Here is a 12,700-nt window from a genome sequence, read left to right on the forward strand (position 1 = left end):
TAGTACAGGAGACGAGGCAATAATGCAGGCTAACCAAAGGAAATGAAATCAGACACAACAAGAGAGGACACAAGAAGTGAATAAGGTGATTTGTATTGAAGAGTAAGCTTTTCATTAAGCACAGATTCTTTGAGTGTTGGTCTGCATCATTTATTTGGCACAGTTTTTGAATCCCCAACAATAAATTAAATATTCTGTAACATCACTTTTTCATGATTGCTGTTGTCCCCAACAAACTAAGATAGTCATTATGTATTTAGCTATGTGTTTTACTTCAACAGTACGCTTTATACACTCAGACTCTGTAGATTTTATGTACAAGTGTGCATGCACTGGCATGTTTATCTTACACATAGCCCTTTTTCTCAAGTTTCAACCATTACTTTAATTTCTCCACTCTGTACATCAACATTATTGCCCCCTTTTCAGCTCTTAATTAAAGCGCACAACCCCACCCCACTTTCCACATCAGTTCTGAGACCCCTGTGCAGTAGGATTATGGGATTACACCAGTAGGGTCCATGCCTGTGAAAGCCCTCTGTAGCAACCAGCGTACAGCTAGGAGCCCCGTGGCACAAAGGAATTCTAGGTGGAATTCTTCAGGAGGACTAACGGAGCCATGGCCTTTGTAAGCTGCACAGCAGGTCTCTGCCGGCATCCGACTGCATGTTTCCATACTGAACTACAGCAAGAGAGTACAAAAATGATTATCCATGTACTCAGTGAATTGGAATTCCATTAAGTCGGAATGCCGAAATTGCCCCTGAAGAGGTGTATGTGTGTGCTGGTGGTGGGTTTGGGTGGGTGGATGGGGTGGGGGGGTGGGGGTGGGGGGGGGGGGGGGGTTGCTGTTTGCCCCCTTAAGTGTGGCAGAATTAATAAGACTATTACCTCAACAATTACTGCTCTGTGCAGCACCCAGGATTCATTTCTGTGGAAATTCAATGCCACTAATTAAAACTGTTGCCATCGCTCTGGCTTGAGAGTGATTGTCTCAGAAGATACATTCCCCACCGAATTACAAAGGCAATTTTATGAGTTGGAAAACTGAGAGCAATTATTTTAACAAGCATAAAGCATTTTCTATCGAGCAGCAGTCCCGGCTGATCTAATATTAGTGCTCGTACTATAAGCAGAAAAATAAAGAGTGAAGCCAACACCAGAAGAAAATGAGGCTCCTTCCTCAGAAGGCTGTAAAGCAGGGAGGTGTCGACCTCCTGCTGCTACTCTCTGTGTGGTCACAGACTGTCTGGCCATGGCCAATGTAGCAACCATTTTTACAGGATGCACACACAAACACACACAAACGCACACATACACACATACACACACACACACACACTCACATGTACACACATTTATAAGAATACAATATAACATGCAAAGCATACACACACCAGACAGAAAGACACAATTTGAGTGTGTGTATGTGTAGTGTACAAAACTAAGGTCTCATTTAGGCTACAAAATGCATCTGTTTCAACACAAATTGCAGTATCATAATGAGTCCCTTACACAATACATGAAAAAAGAAAAATAATTACATGAAGACTGGATTCTTCCTCCTTGCACATACATTTTGTTTGCACAAATGTGGTTTAGAAATAGTTTGCCATCACATTTAAAACTAAAAAAGAAAAAAAAAGACCCCTAGCTGTTTTCTGTTACAGATGAACACTGGTGGTCTCAAGCAGGCTTTGTATCATCATATTCAAGTGCGCATGAAATGTGAGATGGGAGGAAGCATTTACATTAACCTCCAAACTCAATTAAGTAGTTTGTAGCTGTAAAGACTTTTTCTACCCAAATGTCTTTTTAGTTGTTATTTCTTATGCAGTAATGTTTAAAATTCACCCTAAACTGTTCTATATGATCCTCTTCAGGTTTCATTTTGTTGCTATACCTTTTCATGAAACATCCACTTTGTGGACTTTATGTCCACAGCATACAACCATGTCTGATTTAGCCTTTTTTTGTGCTCATTTCACAAAATTTAAAAAGGTTAGACAAACAAAGGTTTAATACATATATCAGATTTTTTGGAAGGCTTACTTTATATGTTTGTGCGTACATTGCATTTGTATGTCTGTGTGTTTTCAAGTGTCTCTCTACATCAGTAATTACCCTGGCATTAACAACCAATGCTATAAATCCCTGCTACAATTAAATATGTTTTGACATAAGGGATCTCCCCAAACTTATCATTACTGGTGTGCAAATTACACATATACCTCTGACATGCGCCCCCAATTAGTCACTTTGTACTCTTAATTAAGCAGCATTAATCTTGTGTGTACATAGAAGCTGTGAGCTGAAACTGGCAGCACCACAGGATGAAATGAAATAAAAGGGAGGAGTTGGGGAGGGTGTACTGGAATGTGCATGTTGGGCCTGGGCCTGGTATATTGTACTGTACGTCATGCTTCAATACACACAGACAAAGAGGTGATTAGGGATACACTCCACCATGTAGACATATGTACATAATAATCACTATTGGATATGGCTGACACTTGTAGACAATACATATACAAGTGATTGTCTTGATTAAGATTAAAGTATGGGAATTCCTTAAAGCATGATCACACATTATTTCTTTTGCCAAAACAAATTTCATATATAATTCAAGTTCCATATCAGCACCTGTCAGCTGAAAATACATATTGCTGTATGTTTACGTGCTCAGATTCACAATCCGCTGTGACCTACAGCACTGTGTCCTGACCCAAACTAAACTGACTTTTCACACAAGGCCTGAACAGTGTGCTGTCCATCCTTGCCAAAACACATGAGATTCCTCTGCATATCCAGTCTACACACATTCATCAGGCCTCCCACCTAGTCCAACAGTGTCCCTTCATCCTCCATTATATTTCCAATTAGGGTGTATTTCCAGGATTTAACATCATTTTCCCTGGTACAACCTACTGTTTACACTGCCAATGTCTCTATGGGCATCACTGTGAATTTTTCAAGCCCAGGAAACCATTAGTGGCAGGGAAATGTACTGTCACATATACAGTAATGGAGCCTCTGTGCTAATATTTATGACACAAGGTGATGTGTTAGTGTTAGTAAAAGCCTGTGCCTTTCTGCTGAAATGAGGAGGGTGTGCTTCAGCTCACAATGGATGTGTGAAGCAGTGTATAATTTTATCCTGAATATACATTTATTTGCAGCCAAGTAAAAATATATATGTACACATTCAAATAAACACTAACACTAGTTAAGATTATGTGTTTTTGGTTTTTTAAGACATTAAGTGATATAATGCAGAGTAAATATTATATAACAAACTACCCTGTGTATACTGCACATCAACATCAGATTTAGACAGAAAATAATTTTCTTTGGTGAATGGATATCCATGTACAATAGTATGCATGGAAAAGATATACAGTATGTAACAAGCTGTTTATCTGACTCTGTCCTCAGTCTCCTGCACATCTGGCCCTTAAATTACAGCTGCCGAAAACAAGGAGAAATTTACAGTGATCTTGACAGGGTTTCAGACTGGGCACAGAGCCCAGTCCCCCTGCCTCACACAGCCTTGGAGCCCTGAACACACATGGGGGCCATTATTTGTAAAGTAGCTGCGGTGGCACCAGGGAATGATTTGAAAGGAGTGTGTGTGTGTGTGTGTGTGTGTGTGTGTGTGTGTGTAAGTTGGAACATGCAGCCCGAGTATGTTTACTCTCTGTTATCACATCCACACATCTCCAGTAAGTGGCGGGGAGAAAGTGTGCCGTGTCGAGGAGGAGATATGGGGAGATTATTGTGCTGTTTAAACCCCAAACTCTCCCACCCACTTCTCTCTCCTTGAAAATGGATTATCTTTTCAAGTATTGTTAAGCACTTGAGTGAAATGTTCAGACACACATTTATCTCCCTTGTCATTTGGCAGTGAAACCCTGCCACATGTATTTATTATGGCAGTAGATAAAGTACAACTTAGTAAGTCTGCTAGGATAGCAAAGAAATCTGGAGGTTAATAAGTGATACTGGAGTGCATTTAAAAATAGAACATTAAATGACACATTAACCTGAGGAAATAAAGTGAAAATGTGTGTAAGCAAAGCCCCAAAACCCAACAGACATGAAAGAAAAAAAAACTAAAAACAAGAGAACCAAAAGAAGGGTGGGGGGGGTGATACAGTAATAAGGGAAAGGGGATAATATCTCTGGCGTGCAGCCCCACAGTAAAGCCACTGGTTGGTCATGGCTCTGGGCTGTAGACGGACCGTCTCCTCACAGTGCTGGGTGAATTAGGCTGTGGTTCCTCAGCAAACCTCAGCCAGCCTCAGCAATGTGCTAAACCCAGACGTGACTTATGGCTACCCACCAGAGATTTGGCCTCTGGACCCAGGTCTTGCACCGCAGAGCGGAAAGGCAAAAGAAATTTCATCACAAACACCACAAAAAGAAAGTGGGACAACGTGTGACATATGTACTGCTATGGTAAGCTTCATATAATTGTACTAACCTCTCTATTCTCCAGACTGAGTATGGTGTAGCTTTGCCAAAAGGCCCAGTTGTGAGCAGTGGCTGTCCGGCAATGTTCACATTCGTGGTCTGCTGGTCAGTACAAAGCCACAGGGCAGAGATGTTCTCCTGAGGTTTCATGACCACAGCTCCAAGGGATACTCCCAAGTAGGACAGCTATGAGTACCAGTGGTTGGAACTGGTTTCAGAACATGATCTTCTTTTAATATAGTGCTTGCTATTCCAAATTTCCCCAAATAAAGGATTCACCAAATCCTTGAAAGGAAAATAATGTGTATTTCTAGGAAGAGTGAATAATGGATTACACCAAGGTCATCTCATTGCACATGTGCGCTGTGAGAGAATGCTCAATCTCTGTACAAATACTACTAAAAGTATAGAAAAAAAAGTTTCCTTTACAGTCACAAGGCCACGATTAAGTCATCATATAACAAGTAAAACCACAATGTCAGTGCTGTCTTCAGCCTACTCTGCACGCACCCCAGAGTGACTTTAATGTTCTGTCCTTGTTAAAACATGCTCTGATAGTTTAATACACAACTTTGAATGAAAGCTGATACAGGACTCTTGCTATTTTCTAAGTGCCACTCATATCACAGAGGGTAACGCTTGGTTAATCAGACTCTGTTTGTGCATCGTGCTTTCCTGCTTTACATAGAATCAGGTTTTCATGCTTCATCTAATAGATGCCATGCCCTGTTATCATGCTCCAGTTTGCCCCAAGACATAAAGTGACTACTTATTTATTGGTCAAGTTCTGCCTGGGAGAGATATTCATTAAGAAAGCTGTTTAAGGAAGAATTAAGCCACTGTACTTTCCTTAGCACCGGCCCATTTTTAATCAATGTGAGGTTATGATTTTAAGTATATCTCCAGAGGCAATTTGTTTGTCCTTATGCATGACATAAGAATTATTCATCACCTTTGATGAGATTTACAGTTTAATTTGCAGCATGCAGTCATTTATTGATCCAAAAAAGCTTATTAGCAATCCCTTCCACATGCTCTCTAAAAACATGTATTTGTCATCCCTCACATGAGCAGCAGGTTCCTTTGAGAATCTATGGCTTTGTCAGTTACACTGTGGGGAGTTAAAGAATGCCCTGCCACAATTTCACAGCTGTCTAGTCTGTACAATACACATATTGACAATTACAGCTTCAGGGTATGCTCACACCATCGTGCGTTTTGTAGAGAAGTAGAGAAGTGAGATACGCTTGCCATAACAACCAAAAGCTGTAGCAGCCACTAAATCAAGCTGTACTTAAGTCCAACATTAAGGCAATTTGCAAAAAAGCTCCCACAATACCATTAGCTAGCTCTATAGTCAGAATAAAACTACAACAACCTCCCTACCTTCATTCTGTTCCTTGCTGGCACGTCACTTGCTTACATGTCATGAAACCCCACCACTTCTGAAAAACAAAAAAGTGGTCAGTGTCATTTACAGTTCAAAACTCAAAACTGACACTATCTCACTCATGTGTGTGTTCTGCCTAAAATGGTGCCACAGTGTTGTCACACACTGGCTATATAAAGTTGGTATTCACATGTGCAAAGCTGTAAAAATAGAAAAAAAAAAAAAAACACCTCTCTGAAGCGTCATTTTGATGTCATTCACTTATTCGAGTATTAATATGACAGACTTTATCTGTAATTTTTTATCATTTATATTATTTAAATTATGGGACCTTTATATAAATATATATAATAACCATATGTATATACATACATATGTACAGGAGAGTGTTGGGCATTGCTGCTGAGGTCAGTAATCATGACTATAAATTTGAAAAGTATATTTCATCATTGTTTAATTCAATTAGGGTTTCTAGGATTGTTGCCAGTCCCTTACTTCAATCAAAACGGAAACAAAAGTACACAGAAAAAGCAGAAATGAGCAGAAACATGTGAGAAGGAGACAGGAAATATGAAAAAGTAAAGGTTTTGAATGAACCCAACACAAGTAGAATCTCTCACTGGTTAAAACTGTGACAAGGTCTGAGAAGCAACACTTCAAATGGTTGTGATCTGTGTCAAACCTGTGGAACTTTGATTACTCAAGTTGATTGAAGTCTGATCTTGACAAATCATACATGGGGAAACCCACCTCTGAATTTGAGCTGATTCAGCTTAACCCAGTATAGCTGCAAGACACGTGATGTCATGGGCTCAAGCCATCACTGATTCATTCTTGCTTTCTGTTTGGATTCCAAAACACCCATTTATACCTGATCATTTATATTGCTTCAGACTAACACTTTTATGGGCCATCATCAGTCTTGCTTAAAGCAACCATGCATTAGAGATGGGGTTGCTGGAGGGAAATTGCCCTAGTTTGATAATGAGGCCTGCAAGAGGTAGGCTGATGATGGTGGGTGGGCTTGGGTAAAGAGACTCAGTAATTAAATTGAACAGGTAATTCATTCAAAGAGAAGCCAGTGCATGAGAATGTGACAAGCAGTGAAGATGGAGCTTAATTGCAAATGTTGGCTATAGCTGAAATGAATTGTTCTTACTGGGGTGTCTGTCTTAGCAGAGGCCTTGCTGTGAGGATGAGTTTATCTATGAGAGACTTTACTGCATTTACTTTATGTGTGCGTTGTTGTGTAAATACAAAGTTTCAGTCTCATTTACCTCATGTTCTGTAGAGAACGTAGAGAGGAAATGATACCAATCCGCCAAAGCATAAAATCAAGGTCTTTTCTTTACTTCATAATGGGTCGTACAGTTCATACATACATGAGAATGGGATGGACAGACAACCCGTAGCTGACACAGTGGCCTGAAACCGGCATTCATAGGGAGGAATGTCATCCTGAATGTCATAATAACAGGGTCAGTCCTGTGATATTTGAGACATACTGAATCCTGAACTAAAATGAGTTAATGCTATTAACTTGACTACTCATTCTCTTTACAACCTGAGAACCATAATCTTGTGACCAGTGGTCGGGAGATGCCATCGTAAATAGCTAATGGCCTCAATTTTTGAAGAGTGAAATATTGTGTCTCCATGTCTTGGCTATTTTGCGGGACAGCACAGTGAAGTAACTTAAAGTATTTTAATTCCCTAATTATTCTTCTCATGAATAACTGAATGCATTTAAAAATTATTTATGTGTATGCTCTAGTGAGAAACAAATAAAAAAAGTCTTTATTGCTCTCCTCTGTCAGTAATGTCATGTGTGCCAATGTTTTGCAGCACACAGTAATACAAAAAAGCATATTCAGACCAGTTCTCTGCTGCCAAAACTATAAAATAGGAGAAAAGTGAGAAATAGGAAAATAACAGCTCTAAAAAGCAGAGGATAACTCAAACACGGAGTCCCATATGAAGTAACGGATTTACTGAGTTTAATCCCTTATCAAACAGACTATACAATGAAGCTAGGCCCTAATCTATGGGAATTCATAGTCCATTTCCAATGTTTGGGCACTGTGGATCCACAGGGGTGCCCTGGCCTATCACTGCTATAACCTTGAGTAGGAATCCAGCTATTCCATCCACAATAATTGTTCTTATTACCAAGAAATAAGTCCAGTCTTTACTTATTTCATGCTCAGCTGAAGACTTCTCTCACAAGCTGAATTAGTTTGTTCTTTAGTCTGACAGTGACTGAACACAAAATGTTCAGTTCTTGGAGCAGCAGGCAGGAGAATCATATTGGATTTCAAATTTGTGTGCCATGTAAGCTTTTTCTAGATCTTCACCTCCATACAACCATAAGCATAACCTTCTGAAAGTGATCAATTTCATTACCTCCATTTACATTTGTAGGGTTCCATCATCTCCCCTGCATGCTAGACATACTTGATTTCCTTAACTTCACTACCAAAAAAACAAAACCAAAAAAACAAAAAAAAAAAATCACAGAAACTAAATTTATGTGACAAACACACAGGGCATTTGAAAGTGGTCGAATACGTTCTGGACAACGAATTAATCGCCACTCTGTTTCAGACAGAACTCTCGTTTGCTTTTTATCTGTGAATAATTAATTCCAGAAGCTGAAAAAATTTAGCTATTCATGACCTTGATAGTGGGCACATTAAAGAGCGGAGCGTTTGCTAAACGTGAAATTATATGCGACTAGAAAGCCGTAGCTACATCAACGGAGTCACCCCAGAGTAAACAAATGAGTTCAGCAAGCAGAGGAGGGATTACCATATCTCCACTTAACTTATTTTATCCTGTGAGAATCATCAATATTAAAGGGTAAGGAGAGGGAGAGAAACTGCTGAGGTGGGCTTTTAGCAGCAGGGTGAACCACTGTGTTTAAGGAGAGAGATAAATGAGAGATCTCCCTGGAATCTACAAAGAGAGTAAACATAATCTTTTTATCTTTTCTTTTCACCATACAAGGTCTCTTCGTTTTGAAATGGTTCAACACATTTTGATGTCACAGTCATCCTCTTTCCCATCCTCTCTTGTTGTTAAATTGCTCGTGATACGTTAACTTGTGTGTCAGTTTGCTTGTTTGTGTGTAATAGTGCAGAAATGGACACACAAATATTGACTAGATCGTTTTTACACATTTGCATCCATGCAAATGTTTTTTTATTAGTTTAATCAAGGTTGTATTCTGCAGCTCACTGCAGTTTTGATACTTAACGAGGATAATTCTAACTGAGGAGTGACCTGTGCTTGTGTGCCTTCGGGCTAAAAGCCAGTGAATATGCTGTGCTCGCCTGTCATGACAGTGTAGTGTATACTGTATGCAGGTAGATACTGCCTCAGGGCTGTCAGACTCAGCATGGTGTCATTGTCACATAAGTGACCGTACAGGGTGTGAAGCAAACTGCTGCTCTATGGACTTTATTTCTGTTTACCTGACCCATCAGTCATAAACCTGTGACATTACACAGTCTCAAACAAAAGAAGAACTCTAACATCATAGTATACTTTTTACACGTTACACAATGCCATCGCTCACTGTGTCTTCTCTATAAGGGAGAATATAAGGCACATCTGCACATCTGTATACCCTCAAGCTGCTAGACACATGGCAGTTAGGGCGGACATAGCCCAGAAGGGGGCCTCCAACTACCTGCCAAAAACCCAGCCCAGCCTCCACCTGATATTAGTTATCAATATTTTACTGGCTTCCATTAAAACTTTAAGAGGCTGTGATTAGACGCAAAAACAAAGGAGATCCTTCATGAAGTGAGGTCACGTGGGGTTGTAAAAGATGGCTTTAAAAGGCTTTATTTAATGATATAAAATTCGCCCTGGTGTGTGAAGCTGTGGGGTCGGACAGCTATAAGGAAGGAGCTTCTGTGCTGTGGTCTTTTGGCAGTTCTTACGGCCACAAGAATTTCAAAATGGGTGAGCACCATTTACTGCATGGCTGCAACCCACAGAACTTCAAGGGTAGCTTAATCTTTTACCTTGTAAAGATGATTATCAGATATTACACTGATAATGACTGGATTTCTTTTTTTTCCTTTATTTTAGAGGTACAGGGAGAGAGAGACAGGAAAGTTGGGGAGAGAGAGAGGGGATGACATGCAGCAAAGGGCCACGGGTTGAAAAAAAAAAAACTTCACTTTTAATTTAGTACAAATAATACTTTTTTGTGATCTCATCATCACGATGATGATATAACCTTCAGGATATATATATATATTTATATATATATATATATATATAGTGTTGTAAGTAGGGAGTGGCAGCTCAGACAGACTGAGCAGAGGTTATATTTGTTACAGATACATTAAGCTACTTCTATGGTGCTCCATCTCATTGCAAGTTGAAACATTTTCAGCTCAAGCATATGCATATGTTTATCCTAAAATGTGCTCCAGCTATGTTAAATGTGCATTAGTTGAGATATACATGACATGTACATGCATATGGCCGTAACAATTTCTCTGCTGGACGCTGGATATGTAAATATATGTATATGTCTACTGGTGCCTGTGTGTGTGGTTGTCTCTCTGTACATGTTTATGGATGCCTGTGTGTTGTATTGTTGTTCACAGTGCGTGGGCCAAGGTTGGCATGGACACCATGGAGGAGGAGGTCTCTTCTGGCATCATTTCCATGTCCTCTGACCACCGTCATGACAGGGAAGCCACAATGATGAGGAATTTTAGTATTGCGGTTACAGTAACAAGAGTAGGCCACAAACAACGCCCCTTGGTCTCCACTCCATTCTCATCCAACTCTCCTTATTGTTTTTCCCATTATATTTTCTCTTACTCACTTAATATTCTTTCCTTCCTCTGTCTCTCTTGTCTTTTGGTGTCTCCTTCCTCTGAAACACCCACTGAAGCCCTTGAGGCTCTGGGTAGTCTGAACATTATCATCAGAGGCCATGTGAGGTTGAGGTGAAAGATGAGCTTTACACAAAACAACTATGACAAAGCTGTCTGTTATTGTAGCTTGGAAACAATGGCCTCATACAAGCCTCTGCAGTTACACTGACATTAAATTCTAAATAGCTGCATTTTTCTTTATTTCTTCTTTTAAAAGCAGGTCAGCTCCCCCTAGATAACCTCAGCGTAAGTGCTGATTCTATCAGAGTGAAGAAAAATATGTTAAAGTAGGTTAAAATAAGGTTTGTATCATATGTATGGTTGTGTGTGTCCATGTGCACATATTTGTTTGTCTACGGGCCAAAGTATCAACTTAAGCAATGCATACACATACACACCTATACAGTACATAGCATGGCATGTGATAACACTATACCATCAATGCTGTTGAAGTTACCAGCGCAGATGATTCACTACCTTGGCTTCAATAACTGCAGTGAGAAAATGTTGATATTGGAAAAGGACATTTCTTTTAATTCACTACAAAATGTGTGCCTTCACGTCCTTGCCAGTCTGCAATTTACATAACAGCATTTATTTCATAATTCCATCATCACCCCATGAATGAAGATGTATGTATTAGAAGCTTTTTTGTTTTGAGGGCTGCTATGAATGGAAAAAATTAAGTCGTATTGTAATTAAATGTTTTACTTATTCATTAAATGTATTTTAACTGCTCAAAGGTAATTTTGGTGAGCACTTTTATGGCTTCTGCTTGTTCCATGCCAGTGGATCCCGGAATGAGACACTGAGCTGGCCTCAACACCAGACACTGAGATGGCTTTCAGACAGCAACTCACTCCATCCCTCTACCTTCTGTTCCGCATCCCCTGTAGTTCTTTTTGTCTTTGCATCACTAGTCTTTCTCTGCCCTCTTCTTTTCTTCTTCTGTTTTCTTCCTTCTTTCAAACCTCTCACAATGTCCCTCACCTCTATGCTTCCTCCCATTAATTGCACAGCTCCCTGTGTGCCGTTACCATTCCTGAGGGAGGTCCTACCATGAATAACCAGCCTTGGAGGTTGGCTCTTTGGCCCGGCACCATGTCCCATTTGGCCCAGCTATGGTGGAAAAGCCGAGTGGCGACCACATAATGACCAGTGTCTGAGGGCCTGGCTAATTTTTCATGTTCAAACAGGCAGCTGACTACTAGGCCCAAACTAGGGCTAATGTAAGGTTTGTCAGTGCCCTCCAGGGGTCATAAAACATGGCAACCTGAGCCTCTGATCTCTTTTACGAAATCTACACTGAGAACTGCAGGACAGCCTTTAGTTGTGGCAGTGACAGATTTGCCAAATCACATAAAAATGTCAGACACATTTTCCAAAAAACTTCTTTATAGATGGTAAAGTATTATGAGCCTACCAGTATGTTTTCTAGACAGCTACAATTGTATATTCAAGGGATCTCTTCCATTTTCTCCTAGAAACTAATAGTATATACAACATGCATTTGTAAGAAAGAAAAAAACAAAGACACTCCTTTATCAACTGAAATTATAACAACCCTGCTTGACATGATGAAATAAACTTTAGGAATTGTGTTTTCCCATTAAAGGAGTAGTTATATGTGTCAATGAACACATAATTTTTGGGTGATGCAATGTATCCTGTCTGTAGCTCTGCTGTGACCTCATCTTCAAGAGCTCCGAAGCAGTAGAACAGCACATTATTTCCAATCCTGTTTTCTCTTCTTGCGGTTAGTTCACCCTTGTCCATGAAATCTGACACCCAAGGCTGTTACTCTGGATCCAGGCCTGTTAGCTTCACTTCACCAATGGGCGTTTATTTACATTTTCCTCTGACCTGAGCTCCCTACAGAGCAGCTGCTCCTACCTCTGCAGGCCTACTGCTTGAGCTCTTCCTTCTCCTTCAGCCC

At 40.0% G+C, this 12,700-nt stretch overlaps 1 long non-coding RNA gene across 1 annotated transcript in view; it reads right to left on the reverse strand.

Annotated features, from left to right (window-relative positions):
* Positions 1-12,700, reverse strand: part of LOC139627467 (uncharacterized) — a 335,432-nt gene that overhangs the window by 37,192 nt on the left and 285,540 nt on the right. Inside the window, exon 2 of the long non-coding RNA XR_011692575.1 lies at positions 5,860-5,918. This is a non-coding gene — a long non-coding RNA (uncharacterized lncRNA). The remainder of the gene's footprint in view (positions 1-5,859; positions 5,919-12,700) is intronic.

Source organism: Trachinotus anak, unplaced genomic scaffold, assembly GCF_046630095.1.
Source record: "Trachinotus anak isolate AG129_WGS33_773 ecotype Australia unplaced genomic scaffold, CSIRO_AGI_Tana_v1 ptg000011l, whole genome shotgun sequence".
NCBI lineage: Eukaryota > Metazoa > Chordata > Actinopteri > Carangiformes > Carangidae > Trachinotus > Trachinotus anak.